Genomic DNA, 20,250 nt, shown 5'->3' on the forward strand with positions numbered 1-20,250 from the left:
CTCTCATTCGTGTCCGACTCTTGTGACCCCATGGACTATACAGTCCATGAAATTCTCCAGGCCACAATACTGGAGTGAGTAGCCTTTCTTTTCTCCAGGGGATCTTCCCAACCCAGGGATCAACCCAGGTCTCCCATGTTGCAGGCAGATTCTTTACCAGCTGAGCCACCAGGAAAGCCCAAATGTGTGTTTACTGGTCTCTAAAACCCTGGGTTCTTTGCTATTTGTCTGCTTTTATATGTGAGTTCACTGTCCATGAGTTTTTATTTCAGTCACAGCATTTCTCAGGACTTGCTTATAAATCAGCCAGGTGCCAGATTCCTTACCCAAATGCAGAGAAAGAAAAAAATCATATGCTACTCCAGCGGGAAACAAAATCTGGAAAACTGAAATGAGCAAAAAATATGTTGCTGCTTGAGGAAGACGGGTGAGAAGGTGGCAGAGATGTGCTTGAGCCTGTTGCAGGAAGGGGGACCCCTTCCAGGGACCGAAACTGGGCTCTTGTCTAACACTTGGAAATGAATTGTCCGAGGAGACACATCTGCTGACAAAGCAAGAGGTTTTATTGGGAAAGGGCACCCAGGTGGAGAGCAGTAGGGTAAGGGAACCCAGGAAAACAGCTCTGCCGCGTGGCTCACAGTCTCAGGTTTTATGGTGATGGGATTAGTTTCTGGATGGTCTTTGGCCAATCACTGTAATTCAGAGTCTTTCCTGGTGGCGCACGCATCGCTCAGCCAAGATGGATGCTAGTGAGAGGGATTCTGGGAAGTGGACGGACACGTGGTGTCTCCTTTCGACCTTTCCCGAACTCTTCGGGTTGGTGGTGGCTTATTAGTTCCGTATGCCTTATCAGGATCTCCTGTCATAAAACAACTCATGCAAATGGTTACTATGGTGCCTGGCCAGGGTGGGCGGTAGCAATCAGTGTGCTTCCCCTAACAAGCCCACTGGTATGAATCCATCAAAAGCTGATTATGTGGGTGTCTTCCCAACTCAGCATTCAGTGAAGTCATATCAGTAGCTTGAAACTGACCCAAGTGAGAATATTTCCACCACACAAATAGGCAAACACCACGAATCGGTGCTCTTTCCTTTTCCTTTCTTTTCTGAGATCCTGTAAAATGTTTGCCAGTGAGCCATGGGAAGGAAAGAATCTCATTTTTGCCAGCCCTTGGCCTTTAATAAGGGGCTTTCCAGGTGGCTCAGTGGTAAAAAAATCCTCTTGCCGATGTAGGAGCCATAGGAGACACGGGTTCAATCCCTGGGTCAGGGGGATCCCTTGGAAAAGGAAATGACAACCCACTCCAGTATTCTTGCGTGGAAAATCCCACAGACAGAGGAGTCTGGTGGGCTACAGTCCATGAGATTGCAGAGAGTCAGATACAACTGAAGCAACGGAGCATGCATGCACACACACACATACACCCTACCTTTGCTGAAGCCCATCAGATAAAGACCACCATGGACACACCAGCAGGCAAACAAATTTAGGTTTATAACTTGCTACATCAAGGATGATCAAATACCACAGGATGTGGGACAGCTCATCACAGGGGAGTTGGGGTGCTGCAGAGTGATTGAAAGAGAAACTGGGGAAGAGGGAACTGCTCTGCAGTGGAGGCTGCCAGGCTGCAGGCAGTTTAGAAACCTGGAGAGCAGAACTCATCACCCAGGGGGAGGAAGGATGAAGTCGGAGGCAGTCATTGGGAATGTTGTTATTAGGTAAGAAAAGCAGTGATTGCTCTGAGAAGGGAGGTCACTCATCATTTCCCAGCTGTGCTATTGCCCTGGAAGGCACCCCATGTGGCCTCAGCTGGGTCCCATCAGAAACTTGTTCTATTTAACTTGTGTTGGGAACATCACAGTCTGATTACTAGCAGTGCTAAGTGGACTCAGGGTCCTGTTTCCTTGGAAACTGCCAAGTTGAGATAACTGTGGAATGTTGTCTTCAAAGGCCTTATCGCCTGGTTTGGACACCAGGGCTGCTTCTGTGTCAAAGTGACCCACAGGTTCGGAGCCTCCAGGCAAGAATAGCCATCCATTCCCTCTGAAGTGAAGCAAACAACGAAGTTTTTCACTGTCTCAGATGAACAAAAGTGGTTTTCCCAGGTTCACACCTCAGCAGTCTTCACCTGCTCACCATTGCTTATTTCACATGCAGGTGTCTGGCGACTGGATTCACAGGGGACAAGGCTGCATTTTCCCCCCAAAGGAAGTGCCGATGCAGAGGAAGCTTTTAAGGCTTGAACGGCTTTGTGTCTTAAATACCTTTCTTCTCTAGAACGAGGCACAGAGCCTGGTACAAAGTCAGTGCCTAATAAATGCTTATAAAGTTCAATCCTAGGGGATGGGGTTATTAGGGAGAGAAATGGGACTCTCAAGTCCAAGTTGGGACTGCTGGAACCACACTGTTAAGACAGTTCTATACTCTGCTTGTTTACAAGTTGTTTGTTACCATTGTGATCAAGTTCCTTTTTCTGTAGCAAATATTGCTCCAACCTCTCACGGATAGGAAGGAAAAGGTGGTATCTGCAGCTGTGCCCTGTAGGTGTGGCCCTGCTGCGAATAAACATACAGTGTGACCTTCTGCGGGTCACATCCATATGGCCACAAATCCCCAGGTTTCAGCAGTGTTGCTCTTATTTTGGTCCACAAACCATCCACACCTGGATCACCTTGAACTTGCTTAAAAAACGCAAACTTCCATCCAGGGGGCACTAAGGTTTTAGAACAGCCGATCCAGATTGTGTAATTTTATTTTTTCCCCCGTAAGGTCTGTTCATCTAAAAATCAATAGGAATGTATTGATTCATTCATCCCAGGACCAAAGAGAAAAAGATATTCAGGGAGCTTACAGTCTTCTGATAAACTCATCTGCCAGGACTACTTGCCTTGATCTGAGAGAGATCTTGTTTTCCTTTATTTAGACTAAAAAATTTTAAAAATGACATCACACTTCCTGGCCAACAATCAGAATTGCTAATATTTACAAACTAAGCTGTCTGCAAGCTCAGAGGGTGGGAGTGGGTGCTTGGGAGTGGGTTAGTGCTTGCAGTAAACCAGGTTTTCTAGCCTCCTCCACCACAGTCCACTCCCCAAGTCCCGACCCTCAGCTGTTAGTTCAGTGCAGAGTCTGGTACCCAGTCCTTGGCCCCACCTGACCAGCCCCCCAGAGGGCCTGTTTCTCCTGTCCCTTCCAAACTCTAAGCTGCTCCCTGTACAGGGTAGGATCTCACCTGCTCAAAGGCCAGCAGTGCAGGTGATGTCCTGCCTAGGGCAAACTTTGACTGAGGGACAAGACAGGCCAGAGCCATCGCACCCCAAATACACATGCCCACAGACTGTCCCAGGCAAGGGCCTCCCTGGAAGAGCGCCCGTAAGTAAAGAACTCAGGCTAAGACCTTGTCTCTATGTGTGCTAAGTCATTTCAATCATCTCCGACTCTGTGCGACACTGTGGACTGTAGCCCGCCAGGCTCCTGTGTCCATGGGATTCTCTAGGCAAGAATACTGGAGTGGGTTGCCATGCCCTCCTCCAGGGGATCTTCCCGACCCAGGAATTGAATGCTTGTCTCTGGCATCTTCTGTATTGGCAGGTGGGTTCTTTACCTCTAGCACCACCTGGGACGCTTTCTCCCCAGTTTGTCTATTAAAATACTTTAAATGTCTAGCTTTGGCATTATGAGTAACCATGACCATCTCTGCCTTGACATCAAGGATGGTACTTTGCTCATATTTGTTTATCTAGTGCAAGGATCATGCCTTCAATAGATACTCAGTAAGTGTATATTTAATTGAATAATTCAAAGTCTCTGCCCTCAGGAGACTTGGAGTCAGAATTGCCAGGTACCTGGTGCCATCCTTGAAATGAGCTTGGCCCCCTCAACCATCACGTACCTGAGCTACCCTATAAGATCATACAACATCAGAAGTGAAAAGTAGGAGAGAAGAGAACAAAAGAGATGATCGATTATAAATTTCAGAGTTCCAAAATGAACTGCTGAGGGGACTGTGATTGTCCTGGTGTCCGGGGCTATGCTAGTCACTGGTGTACCACAGGGCTGGTGAATCACCTCCATACAAGAGCAACCAGCTGAAGTCTTTCAGAGGCTCAACCCATACAAGCACATCTCTGATTTTAATATGCAAATCATATAACCTTATCTTTCGAGGAAATTTTCTATTTCACAAATCTTCATAATTTGAGAATATGCTGGTTAATTTACATTTCTTATCAAACACAGATGTTTGCATCACACACAGCTTTCAAAAAAATCCAATCAAACGATCTAGGCATGGTCCCCAGAGCTAACTATAATCAGTTCTTTTGATTTCCCTCAAGTGTTTACAGTCACATTTCTAAATTATATATTGCTATTTCTAATTCTTGGTTTGTCAGTTTAGACATTAACTATTAAATCCCACCATGGTGTATAAGAACTTACCTCTCACCACCCACCTCCCCCATCCCGGCTGCTTTTTTCCACTCTCCCAACTCAGGTTTATCACAATAGAGGTAAAGATAAATCTTTACCTAAATAGTCAACCAGGTATCAACATACAATTATCCTTCACTACTGAGCCCATCGGGCTTTCCTGGTGGCTCAGATGGTAAAGAATCTGCCTGCAGTGCAGGAGAGGTGGGTTCAATCCCTGGGTCAGGAAAAAGAAGGAAATGGCAACCCACTCCAGCATTCTTGCCTAGAGAATTCCATAGACAGAGGAGTCTGGCGGGCTACAGTTCCTGGGGTCACCAAGAGTCAGACAAGACTGAGTGACTTTCACACACTGAGCCAGTGAGCACACAGGTCAATACTCCTTTCGCACACAATTCTTTCCCAGGGGTTAATAATTACTCCATTCAGTTCATTTGCCCGGTTTTGTTTGTATGGATCCCAGTGTCTCTTCAGACATTCCAGTAATTCTGCCACATGTATCTGTGTGTCCAGGTCACTCTCTCCCCCCAGCCACAGTTCTGTATGAACACAGCACAGGCTCCCTCAGAGATGGTTAACTGAGCCCCTGCCCTCCTTGGACAGATTTACCTTGGGGTCCTCTGTTCTTAGGTGATTTACTGTCCAGTAAATTTCAGGATAGAACTAAGGCTTTGCTGGCACATAGGGCCTCAAATTTTCCATTTCCCTAGGAAGCTATTGGTGGATGAACTCTGCCAAAGGAGAGAGTAAACCAAAACACAGGAAGTCAGAAGCCAAGGATATTCCAGGGCCTCAAAACCAGGAGAATAAAGAAAGGAAGCTGAGTCATTTGTCACTTCTCTGGACTCCTCCCCTTCTGGGACAGACTCTCATGCTATCCTGGGAGCAGATGATCCCAGGTACCCACACATCAAATCCCCACAATGTACGCTCTAAATATCTTACAGCTCTAAATGCCAGTTCAGTTCAGTCGCTCAGTCGTGTCCGACTCTTTGTGACCCCATGAATTGCAGCACGCCAGGCCTCCCTGTCTATCACCAGCTCCCGGAGTCCACCCAAACTCATCTTCATCGAGTCGGTGATGCCATCCAGCCATCTCATCCTCTGTCGTCCCCTTCTCCTCCTGCCCTCAATCTTTCCCAGCATCAGGGTCTTTTCAAATGAGTCAGCTCTTTGCATCAGGTGGCCAAAGTATTGGAGTTTCAGCCTCAGCATCAGTCCTTCTAGTGAACACCCAGGACTGATCTTCTTTAGGATGGACTGGTTGGACCTCCTTGCAGTCCAAAGGACTCTCAAGGGTCTTCTCCACCACCACAGTTCAAAAGCATCAATTCTTTGGCGCTCAGCTTTCTTCACAGTCCAACTCTCACATGACCACTAGAAAAACCATATGCCAGTTACACCTCCATAAAGCTGAAATTTAAGAAAAGGGAACTGAAAACGCTTTTTATAAAGTGATGTCAAAGACCCTTTCCTAGTCTGACAGGCCAACAGAGGAAGGCCTTAGGGAACAAATAATCTTACAGGGATTTAGCGCAGCCTGCAACAAGGTTACCTGCACATTCTTACCAAGTTTTTAGAATTTGCCCCTGTGATCTGTGTCTCCAAACTCTCAGTGTCACTGCAGAAACACCAGTGCTGTCCCCCTTCCAGTCCTTTGTGTGTGACATGTTTTCTGAAATCTTTTAGGGTCATTTCATTACCCCAGTTTCACGACACTGTGCCCTGTGCAGGCTTTTCTTTAGCCCTTGGTGTGTTGCTCTAAGTCCATCATGGGCCCTTTCAATCTAGACAACATCACACCCTTCAGTTCTGGGAAATTTTCTTGTATTAATCCTTTGATGATTGTATGCGCTCTATTTTCTGTTTCTGGTTCTGTTTCTGGAACTCCTGGGAATTAGACATAGAACTTCCTGATTCAATCTATCATTTTCTAGATCTTCATTTCTTTTACTCCATTTGTCCTTTTATTTATTTTTTTCTGGGATATTTCCTATCTTCTCTTCTAATTTTTCTAATAAGATATTAGAAGAAGGGGTGTCCTAGTTTTAATTTCTGTGATCGCTTTCTTATCCGTATTTTTTCTCCTTTTCTTTATTTTTCTAAATTCTGATAAAATACATGTAACATGGGCTTCCCTGGTGACTCAGCAATAAAGGATCCACCTGCCAATGCAGGAAACGAAGGTTCAATTCCTGGGTTGGGAAGATCCCTCGAAGGAGGAACTGGCAACCCAGTATTCTTGCCTGGGAAATCCTGTGGACAGAAGAGCCTGGCGGGCTGCAGTCCATGGGATTGCAAAAAATCAGATATGATTTAGCAACTGAAACAACAACCACAACAATATATAAACATTTTCCATTTTAACCATTTATGTGTAATTCAGTGATACAAGTATACATAGTGTTTTTAACCACCACCATTATCCATTTTCAGAATTTTTTCATCATCCACACCAAAGCTCAGTCCCCTGTAAACAATAACTCCCCATTCATGCCCCCACTCCCTCCCAATGGCCCTGGGCAACCAACATTCTACTTTCTGGTACCTCATATGAGTGGGATCATGAAATATTTTATCTTTTGTGCCTGACTTAGTAATAGATCCCCTAGCATAAATGTTTCCTTGTTATAGTATGTGTCAGAATGTCACTCCTTTTTAAGACTGAATTATATTCCACTGTACGTATATCTATTTGTCAATGAACATTTGTGTCGTTTCTCCTTTTGGCTATTGTGAGTAATGCCGCTGTGAACACTGGTATACAAATATTTTTGTGTACACTGGTGCACAAATATGTTCAAGTCTCTGCTTCTAGTTGTCAGGAGTCTATAACTCAGAGTGGATGCTGGATCATCTGATAATTCTGTTTAATTTGGGGGTACTGTCATAATGTTCTTCGCAGTGGCAGCACCATTTTACCTTCCTAAATTCACAACAGGTTCTTCATTGTTTACTGATTTTTTAAAAAAACAATAACCCTCCTAACAGATGTGAAGTAGTGTCACATTGTGGTTCTGATTTGCATTGTCCTAATAATTTGCAACATTAGATAACTTTTCATGAACTCATTGGCCATTTGTATATCTTCTTTGGAGAAATGCCTTTTGAAGTACTTTTAAACCAAGTTGTTTGGGATTTTTTTTTTGTCAAGTTTTAAGAGTTCTTTACATATTCTGGATTTTAACCCTTATCAGGTATGTGATTTGCAAATATTTTCCCCATTCTGTGGGTTCTCTTTTCATTTTCTGATAGTGTCATTTGATGTACAAAACTTTTGATCAAGTCTAATTTATCCATTTTTTTTCCTTTTACTGCCTGTGCTTTTGGTGTATATCTTATTCTTTTTTTTTTCACAGTAATGGATTCTAGTTTTAATGGGAAAGCAGCGCTTATCTTGCAAGCATGTTAATACCAAGTTTGTTTTCTTCTGTTCCCTACATTATCTCTGTTTTCTTCAGTGTCACTATTTCTGTTTTGTTGTTGTTGTTTTGTTTTTGTTTCGCAGAGATCTTCCCTAAATGCTTATAAGCTTTAGCAGTTTCTTGGATTTAAAGGTAGGGTACTAAAAGCCTGATGGGACTTCACTGGGCATGAGCGATGGTGGCCAGAACAAAATAGGGGGCTTTACTTAAGATGATGGCACAGCGGCCCAGCCTGTTTAAGGGAAGGATGCCCGAATGCCAACACACGCAAGCGTTCCTCTGGGGCCCTCAAATTCCTCCATGGATGAATTTTCTATCATCTGACCTCCTGCTTTCTGGACACTTGGCTAGCAGTCCCACAGGAGGAGGGTAGGGGAGGGGGATATTTGAAGCCGTCATACTTTATAAACGTATTTATCGGTTTCATTTGGATTCTTCTGTAACATACACCTGAATGAACTTTTCGGCCAAACCAAGACTTAATCTCCTTGTTCCCAGGTGTGTCCTTCTCCACTTTGTCCCTCTTTACATCTTTGTCTGATGTCTTGAAATTCAGAGCCTCTCAACTTCAATTTTCCCAAGGAAGAATCAGCTTCTAGTTCTTGATAGGAGGGGAACACAAGAGAGGGGAACTTGCCTGGGGGCCTCACCATTCTTCAGGTAGACCTTCTACCTGCTTTCCTATTACAGCACCTTTCTCAGTCTACTCAGGCTGCTGGAACAGGATACAATAGACCAAGGGCTGATGAATAACAGAAATTTACTTCTCATGGTTCTAGAGGCTGGATATCTGAGATTAGGGTACCTGGATGGTCAGGTCCTGGTGAGACCACTGACTTCTTGTGTCCTCACCTGGCAGAGAGCAGAGGCAGTCTTATAAGAGCACTAATCTTGCTGGGGAGGGCTCTAGCCTCACACTCTCGCCAAGGCCCCAGCTCCTAATACCATCCCATCGGGGAGTTAGAGTTTCAACATATGAATTTGGGGAGAACACAGACATTCAGTCTATACTAGTATCTCATCCACAGACTGCCTCAGAGCAATATCTTGTACCTCCCTGGTCTGTGCCTCCTTGGATGCAAACCAGCTCACCTTTCTATGACATCTCCTCTCAGGGAATCTAGGTTTTAGGTTTTAGCTCCCTCCGTTTTCCTAAGGCTTTGCACTTCTGTGGGCTTCTTCATTCCCCAGGAATGTATTGCAATCCTTTGCCTACTGTTGCCTTCTGCTGCCTTGGAGAATGTGTCTTTTGTATTCCTTTGTTGGCATATTGGGAGAAAAAAATAAGGAAATACACGAAGTCGATTTACTTTGTCTCACCAGAAGTCCCTTGCATCTTCCCGAGTATTCCGTGTGTCCCTTTCTTTGTAATGGCTGTAGTTTAGTATTTCCCAAATTTTGAGCAACAGTGGTTACATGGGCTGTTAATAAAGATAATATAAATAAAGGATCCCACAGCAAAAGAAGCGTGGGAGATGTTAGGCCATAGACAATCTCCCAGCGAGGTCATTATCTTTCAAACAAGTGCGGGAGCACTCCTCAAGGAATGGCTTCAGAGCCAGCGTCATCTCCACATAAGAAAACCATTCTCACTGCATATCACACACACACACACACACACACACACACAAACATACACATTTTTATTAGATGGGAACCAGATTTGGCTCTAAATTATTTTAGAGCTAAAGTATTAAGGAAAAAACAATTAAGATCATGGCATCTGGTCCCATCACTTCATGGCAAATAGATGGGGAAACAATACAAACAGCAACAGATTTTATTTTCTTGGGCTCCAAAATCACTGCAGACAGCGACTGCAGCCATGAAATTAAAAGACTCTTGCTCCTTGGAAGAAAAGCTATGACAAACCTAGACAGCATATTAAAAAGCAGAGACATCACTTTACTGACAAATTTCCATATAGTCAAAACTATGGTTTTTTTTCAGTAGTTATGTACCAATGTGAGAGTTGAACCATAAACAAGGCTGAGCACCAAAGAATTGATACTTTCAAACTGTGGAGCTGGAGAAAACTCGTGAGAGTCCCTTGGACAGCAAGGAGATCAAACCAGTCAATCCTAAAGGAAATCAGTCCTGAACATTCATTGGAAGGACTGAAGCTCAAGCTGAAGCTCCAATATTTTGGCCACTTGATGCAAAGAGCCGACTCTTTGGAAAAGACCCTGATGCTGGGAAAGGTTGAGGGCAGGAAAAGAAGAGGGCGACGGAGGAAGAGATGGTTGAATGACATCATTAACTCAATGGACATGAGTTAGAGCAAACTCCAGGAGATAGTGAAGGACAGGGAAGTCTGGCTTGCTGCAGTCCATGGGGTGGCAAAGAGTCGGACCCAACTGAGTGACTGAACAAGAACGACATAATTATTCAATGAGAATATGCTTTAGCCTCTGAAGAGGAATTCCGAGAATGTTTCAAGTAATGACACAGTCAGTTTAAGTCTAGAGCCACCCACGATAAGTACTTAGAAAGGGACGGCACACAGCTGAATTCAGATGCCCATTTTTGAATATTGCTTAAGTCTTCTGATTTTATGGCCACTTCTTATACTCTCAAATGAGACACATCCTGCCCTGTGGTTTCCAACTTCCTAGAAAAACAACAATTAATCTTCCTCAGTGGCCAGTGATGTCTTCTCCCCTGACAGGCATCAAAACCAGCAAGAGCTTGGGTGCTTGATTTCTTTATTTTTTCCCTCTAAGCCCTTCCTATGAAGTTGTCCCACATTTGATGTGTTCTTTGTTAAATAGCACTTATTCTCTGCCTGTTTAGCAAAACATGCTTTAGCTCTACAGCTACAGCTGAAAGGGTGGATAAAAGAAGATCTGGGATTTTTTTGTTTCCAAGAGTGGGTGGAGAGAAGCCTTTCCAAAGGCACTCAGCAATTTTATTCATTCCTGCTTTTGACATTTCTTTCATAGTTTGTCTCGTTTCTGAGCTGGATTCCAAAACGCCACTTGTTACTGATGCAGTCAGCGTCCCTGAAACACTCAAGAGGGTAACTTCATGATCCACCGAGGTGTCTGGCTGACACGCAGTGCAGCTCAGCTGCCAGGACCCTAAATGAATGCCGATTACAATTAAATGCAAATTAGCTTTGCATTTGCTTCAGCAGTACATACAGAATTTCTTCAGCTGCCTCCGTATTTCAAGGCACAAATGCCATTCCAGACCGTTATAATTAATTGCCCCCAGATAAATGTACAGCAAGAATATCCCTATCATGTCATCTGTCAGCACTGATTTACACATCTGACACAGGGAATGTGTAGTTTACCAGTTAGGCGGTTAAATTAGGTTAATTGACCTGCCACCAGTCTGCTACAGAGGTCAGTAGACTCTTTGTGACCCGCCCACCTGTCTTTCCGAGTGCAGCACACTCATGCCAGATTCTGGCTGAAATCAGGCATAAAGCCCACGGCTGGGGTCCCCACCCCCTCAACCTCCTGTCAGTCTAGTTCACAGAATTTCTCCCGAGCCTGGCACACAGTAGGTGCTCATTAAATTTGTTAACTACATAGTGGAATAAATGTTCTAGTGCCTTCCTTGCTTCTCTGTGATGCTTTACATCCACTGGAAGTCACAGTAGCTCTAAGAATGAAGGGGCAGGAGGATGAGGAGGGAGAAGAGCAGGGGAAGGCACAGCCTGTGACCCACTTGCTCTGTTTCTGCAGCTGCTCGGCTGAGCCCAGGTTTGTCTAGCCTGGCTGGGTCACTTGGACTGTATTAAAGATGGAAAGTGTACAGAAGCTGCCTGGGCAGCACGTGATCACACTTTCTCCCTAAACAGAACCTCATGCATTCACAGCATGACTCTACTTTTTCTGCCAAAGCCCTGGCTGAGATGCCTCCCTTCCATAGGATGTGTGAGCATTACAATGGACCCATTCATGACATGAAAAAATTGCATGTGGCCAGCTTGCTACAACTCAAAAGGGCTTTCCTGCCATCACTGTCACTTTGAAGCGGCTGCCCAGCTCCAGCTATGTTTCCTAAGCTCACCTGGCATCTAGATGTCCTCAAGAGACTGGTCCTCACAGATGGGGTTGCGGCTGACGTGTAATCTGTAGACAGCCACATCAAGAGGACCCTTGTCTCATGTCTCACAGTGTGTGATACTGCACTCCTGTATCAAGCCATGGGGTCTATGTCCTCTCCCTTCCATCTGGGTGGACCGTGAGGCTTAGCAAACCAAGTCATAAAAGGCAGTACAGCCTCTGTCCTGTCCTATTGAGACACTCACCATGAGAACCCAGGAACCAGACAGCCCGGCAGCCACATAGAAATTTCAAGTGTACAAGCTCTGGCTACAGCATCAGCTGACATACCCATGGATGCTACACTGCAACAGAGGAAGTGAGGTGGCCAACAACTGCGGCCCTCAGCCTCCAAGCCATCCCAGGAGACACCACACGGAGCAGAAACAAGCTGTCCCCACCAAGCCCTGTCCAAATTGCAAGTTCAAAATGAATGTTGTCACTGTTGTGAGCCAGTAAGTTTGGGGTGATTTGCTGCACATCAGTAAAGAACTGGAACAGGAATACAGGTGGAGATGATGTGTGTCATTTCCAATACAGGGCATTTGAGAACTCGGGGATGCCTTGTCTATATGCTGTCTCTGCCCAAGGCCCTGGAGACAGCTGGACCACAAGGTGGGAGGAGCCAGGTGTCCTGACTGCCACACTGTTCAGTTCAGTTCAGTTCAGTAGCTCAGTCATGTCCGACTCTTTGCGACCCCATGAACTGCAGCATGCCAGGCCTCCCTGTCCATCACCAACTCCCAGAGTTCACCCAAACCCATGTCCATTGAGTCAGTGATGCCATCCAACCATCTCATCCTCTGTCGTCCCCTTCTTCTCCTGCCCTCAATCTTTCCCAGCATCAGGGTCTTTTCAAACGAGTCAGCTCTTCGCATCAGGTAGCCAAAGTATTGGAGTTTCAGCTTCAACATCAGTCCCTCCAATGAACACCCAGGGCTGATCTCCTTTAGGCTGGACTGGTTGGATCTCCTTGCAGTCCAAGGGACTCTCAAGAGTCTTCTCCAACACCACAGTTCAAAAGCATCAGTTCTTAGGCACTCAGCCTTCTTCACAGTCCAACTCTCACATCCATACATGACTACTGGAAAAACCATAGCCTTGACTAGACAGTCCTTTGTTGGCAAAGTAATGTCTCTGCTTTTGAATATGCTGTCTAGGTTGGTCATAACTTTCCTTCCAAGGAGTAAGCATCTTTTAATTTCATGGCTGCACTCACCATCTGCAGTGATTTTGGAGCCTAAAAAAATAAAGTCTGACACTGTTTCCATTGTTTCCCCATCTATTTCCCATGAAGTGATGGGACCAGATGCCATGATCTTCGTTTTCTGAATGTTGAGCTATAAGCCAACTTTTTCACTCTCCTCTTTCACTTACATCAAGAGGCTTTTTAGTTCCTCTTCACTTTCTGCCATAAGGGTGGTGTCATCCGCATATCTGAGGTTATTGATATTTCTCCTGGTAATCTTGATTCCAGCTTGTGCTTCTTCCAGTCCAGCGTTTCTCATGATGTACTCTGTATATAAGTTAAATAAGCAGGGTGACAATATACAACCTTGACATACTCCTTTTCCTGTTTGGAACCAGTCTGTAGTTCCATGTCCAGTTCTAATTGTTGCTTCCTGACCTGCATACAGATTTCTCAAGAGGCAGGTCAGGTAGTCTGGTATTCCCATCTCTTTCAGAATTTTCCACAGTTTATTGTGATCCACACAGTCAAAGGCTTTGGCATAGTCGAGAAAGCAGAAATAGATGTTTTTCTGGAACTCTCTTGCTTTTTCGGTGATCCAGCGGATGTTGGCAATTTGATCTCTGGTTCCTCTGCCATTTCCAAAACCAGCTTGAACATCTGGAAGTTCACAGTTCACGTATTGCTGAAGCCTGGCTTGGAGAATTTTGAGCATTACTTTACTATCGTGTGAGATGAGTACAATTGTGCGGTAGTTCCACACTGTGACATCACTCAAGTACCTGCATCAAACTGATCAGGAGACAGAAATAAATTGTTGTATGAAGACATAAGAGTTTAATCTACAATTATCCTAACTCATTGATTTCAGTTTTCCTAAGCTGTCCCAAATCTTCCACGCCTCTGTTTTCCCATTTGAGTAACACTGAGTGTTGTCACTTAGGTTTCTGTCCAGTTATCCGCACAACAATGCAGGAATCCTGTATATTATCAGAAGGGCAATACTGACAAACTTCAAATTTCCTGGGTGATGTTTAGGCAGAAGACAAGGGAAGGGCAGGACATCGCCATTTCTACTCCTCTTCCTCAACCAAGGGCAGCACCAGCCCCATATACGGAGGGAAAGAACCACTGTGCTCCATAGAAGGAAACCCACACAGGTCAGCAGAGTGGCTTTTCAAGCTCCATTTTGGAGGCATCCTTGGGTGGGTGAAGCTGAAAGTCACATGTGGCCCTTTAGGAATGAACCATATTGATGTCTTTGTCACAGTTCATTTTGCGGGGAGGAGATAGATCTTTGGGTAGATCTATCTTCCAGATAGATGTCCATGGGCTTTGGTGCCAGATAGAGGGCTAGGAAAATCAGGGGTTCAGAGCCTCACCTGCCCCCTCCCATAGTGTCCAACCCCTCCCCACAGGCTCAGGAATCCAAGTCAAACACTCATTTCTTACACTCTGTATTGACCGGTCTTCCTACTTCCTTGGTTCTGAAGACTCGTAGGCCACCAAGCCCTCCCAGATAACAATGCAATGTCCTATAACATCCCTCAACTTGGGAACAGAGAAGTAGAGAATACTGGCTGGTGTTTATGTACAAACAGGAGTCGGTGCTACAGGAGAAGGAGGATGGGCCTCTCAGCATTTTGGGATTCTGAGAGACCCCCAAAGACCTGACTCTCTGCCTAGTATTAAAATTCACTTCCTCACCTGAAACACATCTGGAAAAATTGGAGAAATTCTGTTGGGGACCTCAGATTGTGTCCCTGATACCATGCTTGGGGAGTCTTGATATTAACTGTGGTTTTCCAGGAGGTAACTTTTTGAATGTTCAGCATAAAACATCAGTGCCCCTGACCTGAGACATGACCCATGCATCCTCCAGGCACCCAGGGACCTGCCCCACAACCGCTTGCAGCTTCCTTCTCGATGGTATCTTCACCTCTATTACTTATAGCTGCTGAAGCCTTCTCCGTTTCATTTTTATTTTTTCAAAACTGCCCAGGGAGCAACTGGGAATCCAAACCAAGATGAAAAAGCTTTAGATGGAAAAGTGCAATAAAAATACTCTTGGTTCCTGTTTGCTTTTTGAATTCCAGTAAGAACTCACTTTATCAGTGAATTTCGAATCCCCAGACCTAACAACTCCCTAGTATGATATTTTGGGGTGCGATCACAAAGGAATGTGGGGTTCACTGTGTGTTGCCAGCCCTGGAAGAGAATACACACAATCACATGGCCTGTGGGAGAATTTTTGTTTTTTTTATGCTTCAGCAGGGACCCCCGGAGTGGAATTCTGCTTTTCACAGCTCATTGCTAAGTTGAGCAAACCTCTTCCTATGGGAACCTCAAGAATGTTAGAGATTCTCTCATCTAAAATGGTTCCAATCTTGGTTTAATCCCTTATCTCTTCACGAGCTGTTTTGGCTCAAGCTGTTTTGATTTCACAGAATGGCTGAGCCTCTGAGATCCCGGCTCCGGCCTCCTCTCTTCAGTGGGTCTCTTAGGGCCTCTAGGCTTAATGTCTTCAATGGAGATCTTGTGGGATAATGTTTCCAAATTTGTTTTCCAGAGCCTCAGCCCCTGGGAGCAGACTTGCCTGGGTTTTGTCAGTCTCTGCCGGGCTCCTCCTGCTTCCTTTCCAAGTCCTCTCCCCTCTCCCGCTCCCGCCTCCTCCACGGGCTGCTCTCTCCCTGTTGGCTGCCTTCTCACTGCTGACCTCGGATAAACATAAAGGCTTTTGCTGCCTGTGTTCACTGGAGAGACTCAGAGGTGCCAAAAGCCAATCGCCAGCTCTTGGCCTCCTGCGTCTTTCACCAGCTCCTCACAGATCTGGAGGTTTTAAAGGCTTTGTCAGTCCTCAAAACCTCTTTTCACCATTTCCTGACCGTTAATGTCCTTGCTAAAGGTGACCCCTGTGGACCAGACTCTCTGTCTTAGTCCTGGAGCCAGACTGGGCGTGTTTTCCTTCTGTGTGGAGCTGGGAGCAGAGGGTGAGCTCACTGAGACCCCAGTCTAGGAAAGACCATTCCTCACTTCTGGTGTGCTGGTCAGCCTAGAAAACACATAAGGATGGAGCAGGGGGTCTTTCTAGGTGGCCCACCCACCTCCAGTGCTGCCCCCTCTGCTACTGCAGACCCAGGTCCTGTTTTCTACTCTCTGGATTGCTGAACAAGTAGGAACATTGGCCAGAAGCAGATGGGGCTGAGAACTTTGACAAATCCAGATTCCCTAGCAAATCAGATAAGAGGAAGGTAACTCAGGGATGAAGTGCATTATGATCCAGGCCTAGTGCCACCCAGACATGCAGCTGGGTGATGACTTTATGCCATCAAGTTACAACCAGGTTTCAAATGTGAGCCTCCACACCCTGGCTGGTACACTTCTCCCCTAGAAGCATTGGTCTTGAAGTCATGCGGGAAAGGAAGGAGCCTTCTAGCAGTGTGTTTCCCAGAGGCAAATACTCATCCAGGTAACTGGACTCCATTTAGAAGCACTTAGAAAACGGGGATTGCAGCTGGAGAAGGTGAAGGTTCACAGACACAAACTCTGGGCTCAAGGAGGCCCCACTCTAATCAAAAAGACCAAATGGGGAGCCTGGGCTGCTCCCACGCCTGGCCCCCAGCCCCTTCCTCCCTGAGAATATCTGGGCTGGGCCCTCAGGTTGTGCATTCTTTAGACACCAAGGATCATCTTGATGGTCCTTCAGGGAAAGGGAGTCCTAGAGTAAACACAGAACATGGCGGGAGGAGCAAGAGGGACCAGCTCACCCACCCAAAAGGGAGGAGAGAAGAGTGCAGAGAACCAGGGGAGTTAAGTCATTCATTCATTCATCCAAGAAATACTTATGGAGGGCCCAGGAAGTGCCAGCCACTCTTCTGGGTGCTGGGACTATGGAGGTGCACAAAACAGAGAAACAATCCCTCTTCTCATGGAGATGATGGACCTTGATCTCTGAATTGGGCCCAGCCTGAGAGAGGCAAAGGGTGTTCTAAAGACAGAGCCACAATGCGAGACGAGAGAGGCTTAGCTGATGGATGAGGATGGACTCTCCTGACCAGGGATGGAGGGCAGGGTACCAGATGGAGGCTCCCAGAGGCCAGGGCATCTGCAGAAGAGACAGAGAAGGAATACTGGGAGGAAGAGGAGGAGGAACGGAGGGGACAGGGAGGTTAAGATGCAGGCCGCAGAACATGCTGTGGATGACGAGGTAGGGCTGTGACCACGGAAGATGCGTTGGACTGGAGTGAAGTTCATGGGGGGGCTGAGTGATCAGCCAGCAGGTGTCAAGAGTGACTGTCAGAGAAGTGAAATCCAGGGACCTGCCCATCACGGGAAAGGAAGTCCTACACCACTGCCTTGGGTTTGCATCTTCTGCCTGTAAAGGGGAAAATTTGTTATCAGCTGAATAAAACCAACCATTATTACCACTTCAAGCATTTGGGGTTTGTTTTCTTGCTCTTCGAAAGGAAGTAACCATGGGTAGGTATGTGTGTATCTCAGCTTCCCTCTGAATACCAAGCTGTTGCTGAGTTTACCTCACAAATTGCAATTCTTTCCTGTAACCAGTTTAGAATTGGCAGAAAGAAATTGCTGGAAAGTACCAGTTTATTCCCTGCTCCACTCCTCTACCTTAGGATGATGATTTTTTTGGTTAATATAGAAATTTCAGTCTTGATCTGAAATATCATACATATAAAATCCCCTGAAATAGACATGTTTGATCTTAGAGTTTGTTCTAAAAATAATACACTGATTAAGCTCTAGGCCCTTTCCTTGTGTGTTTGTCAAATTCTGGTTCTTATTTGCAATTTTGCATAATATAAAATGGTCACATAACTTTCTGTTGGTTTTTTTGGTTAGGCATTGCTTTGCCTTACTTTAAAAATTTGATTACTGTTTTCAGATATCTTAAATTCTTTAAGGGAGTTGTGTTATTTGGGTAGGTGAATAATTTTACTCAATAGGTCTCAATAGAATATCTGTACTCAAAAGTGTTGACAAAGATGGGTGCATTTGTCACCCGTGTCTCCCTAGAAACTTTCATTAGGAAAAGAAAGATAACAGAAGGAACAAACTTACAGTCACAACATTTGGTGCCAACATCTCTGCAGTTTCTGCCAAGGTCCCAGGACCCCTCTTTCAGCTGGCCCCCTTGTGTAGCAGCACACAGTGGAGGGCCTGAGTTGCACCTTGGGTCTGCTGGCTTGTAGGTGCCAAAGCCCTGGGTTCCTCAACGTTACACTGAAAACAGGACACTCTCTCCCTCCCCCAGCCTTTCCACCAGGCTGGGCCTATTCAAGGAGATCAAGGCCCATTATCTCCAAGAGAACAGGGGTTGTTTATCTGTTTTGTGCACCACCATCGTCCCAGCCCTCAGAAGAGTGGCTGGCACATCACTGGCTCCTTACAAATATTTATCAGATGAATGAATGAATGACTCAACTCCCCTGGCTCTCTGCACCCTTTTCTCCTCCATTCTGGGTGGGCAAGCTGACCCTTGCCTTTGCTCTATAGAGAGAACCATGTTCTGTGTTCTCTCAGAAGACTCCCCCCACCGACCCTGAGTGAATATCAGGATGATTCCTGGTGTCTAAATAACACCCAGAGATTCTCAGTGAGGAACGGGTTGAGGGCTGGGTGGGGGAGCAGCCCAGGCTCCCTTGCTGGTCTTCCTGATAAGAGTGGGGCTTTGCGGAGCCCAGGACTGTGTCTATGAGTGCTCACCGGCTGTGGCCACCATTTCATGAGTGCTTATGTCTAAGGGTCTGCGTGCATGTGTACAAAGTTGCTTCAGTCACGTCCAACTCTTTGCAACCCTATGGACTATAGCTCACTAGGCCCCTCTGTCCATGGGATTTTCCAGGCAAGGGGTGGGTTGCTATTTCCTTCTCCAGGGAATCTTCCTGACCCAGGGATTGAACCTGTGTCTCTTATCTCTCCTGCACTGGCAGATCAGTTCTTTACCACTAGCACCATCTGGGAAGCCTGTCTAAGGGTCTCAGTTCAGTTCAGTTCAGTTACTCAGTCGTGTCTGACACTTTGTGACCCCATGGACCGCAGCACGTCAGGCCTCCCTGTCCATCACCAACTCCCGGAGTTTACTAAGGGTCTAAGGGTCTGGCCCACAGCAAATGCTTATCAAGCACAGCTGATACAATGCGTATGACAATATTGACATCTATGGGTTTTTTACTCACCCCCCCACCCAGTGGCCCAGGAGCCTGCAACCTGTCCCCAAGTTCTGTTCACAACTTCTCCCAGACAGTAGGATTCACATTGTATGGGAACCAGCATTCTACCCTACAGACCGTGAGGCAATAGCATGCACATGGGAAACCAAATAATCTTGGGGAAATCTTGTCCCCATGATCTATATGATTTTCTGAAGAAAGAGCATATTTCGGAGAACAGAGCTTTGGGTTTGAAGCCTGGGACTGTGCTTTGAGATCTGTCTTTCCTAGTGTGTGACGTAGGGGGATTCACATAGCTTCCCTCAGTAGTCCCGTATCTACAAAGAGGATACTAGGAATAGCCATCTCCAGGGTTTTTATTTGAATCATGTATGAATATAAACAATAACCCCCAAAAGGATAAAATCAGAGCATAGTTGGATTTCCATCATTGGTTGCTAATTAAGCTGTGTATTCCTTCCCTTACCTGTCACTGTCTATCCCCGATCTTCCCTGGCCCACACACACACAGCCCCTTGGTCACTTCAGTGCATCTTCCAACAAAAGGAAATATAATAGATAGGCATTCTTATTTTAAATTTTTAATAAATTGTTTAATGGAAGTCATGGAAGGTTGTGTCTGCTTGGGTTGAAATGAGTCTGGGAGCTTGCTGCATCTCACTAAGTTCAGCATGCCCGCCCTGCAGTTTCCATGGAGAGAGCCTGCCTGCGGAGCACACCTGTCTCCTGTCATGTCGCATCGTCATCTTGTATTCACAGGTTTTCGCTTCAAAACACTTGCATCCTGCTATACTACATGACCCCCTCTCATGTGGAGGAGTTTGTGGCACACACTCGTTCAGCCGCAAGTCTATGCTCATGACTGCATCATCTCTGTGGCTTGGCACATAGACGCAAATAGCTTTGATGAGTTTCGGTCTCTTTGGATAGTAACAGTTGTGTCTGCCAAGGG

The 20,250-nt window shown here is 45.8% G+C and overlaps 1 long non-coding RNA gene across 1 annotated transcript; it reads right to left on the minus strand.

Moving 5' to 3' along the window:
* Positions 1 to 545: 545 nt before the first annotated feature.
* LOC129626216 (uncharacterized) lies at positions 546 to 2,208 on the minus strand. The gene is made up of 2 exons (XR_008701834.1): positions 1,431 to 2,208; positions 546 to 859 (listed from the first exon to the last, which is right to left on the minus strand). It is a non-coding gene; the product is annotated as an uncharacterized LOC129626216 (long non-coding RNA).
* Positions 2,209 to 20,250: the final 18,042 nt, after the last annotated feature.

Source organism: Bubalus kerabau, chromosome 13 (genome assembly GCF_029407905.1).
Source record: "Bubalus kerabau isolate K-KA32 ecotype Philippines breed swamp buffalo chromosome 13, PCC_UOA_SB_1v2, whole genome shotgun sequence".
Taxonomy (NCBI): Eukaryota; Metazoa; Chordata; class Mammalia; order Artiodactyla; family Bovidae; genus Bubalus; species Bubalus kerabau.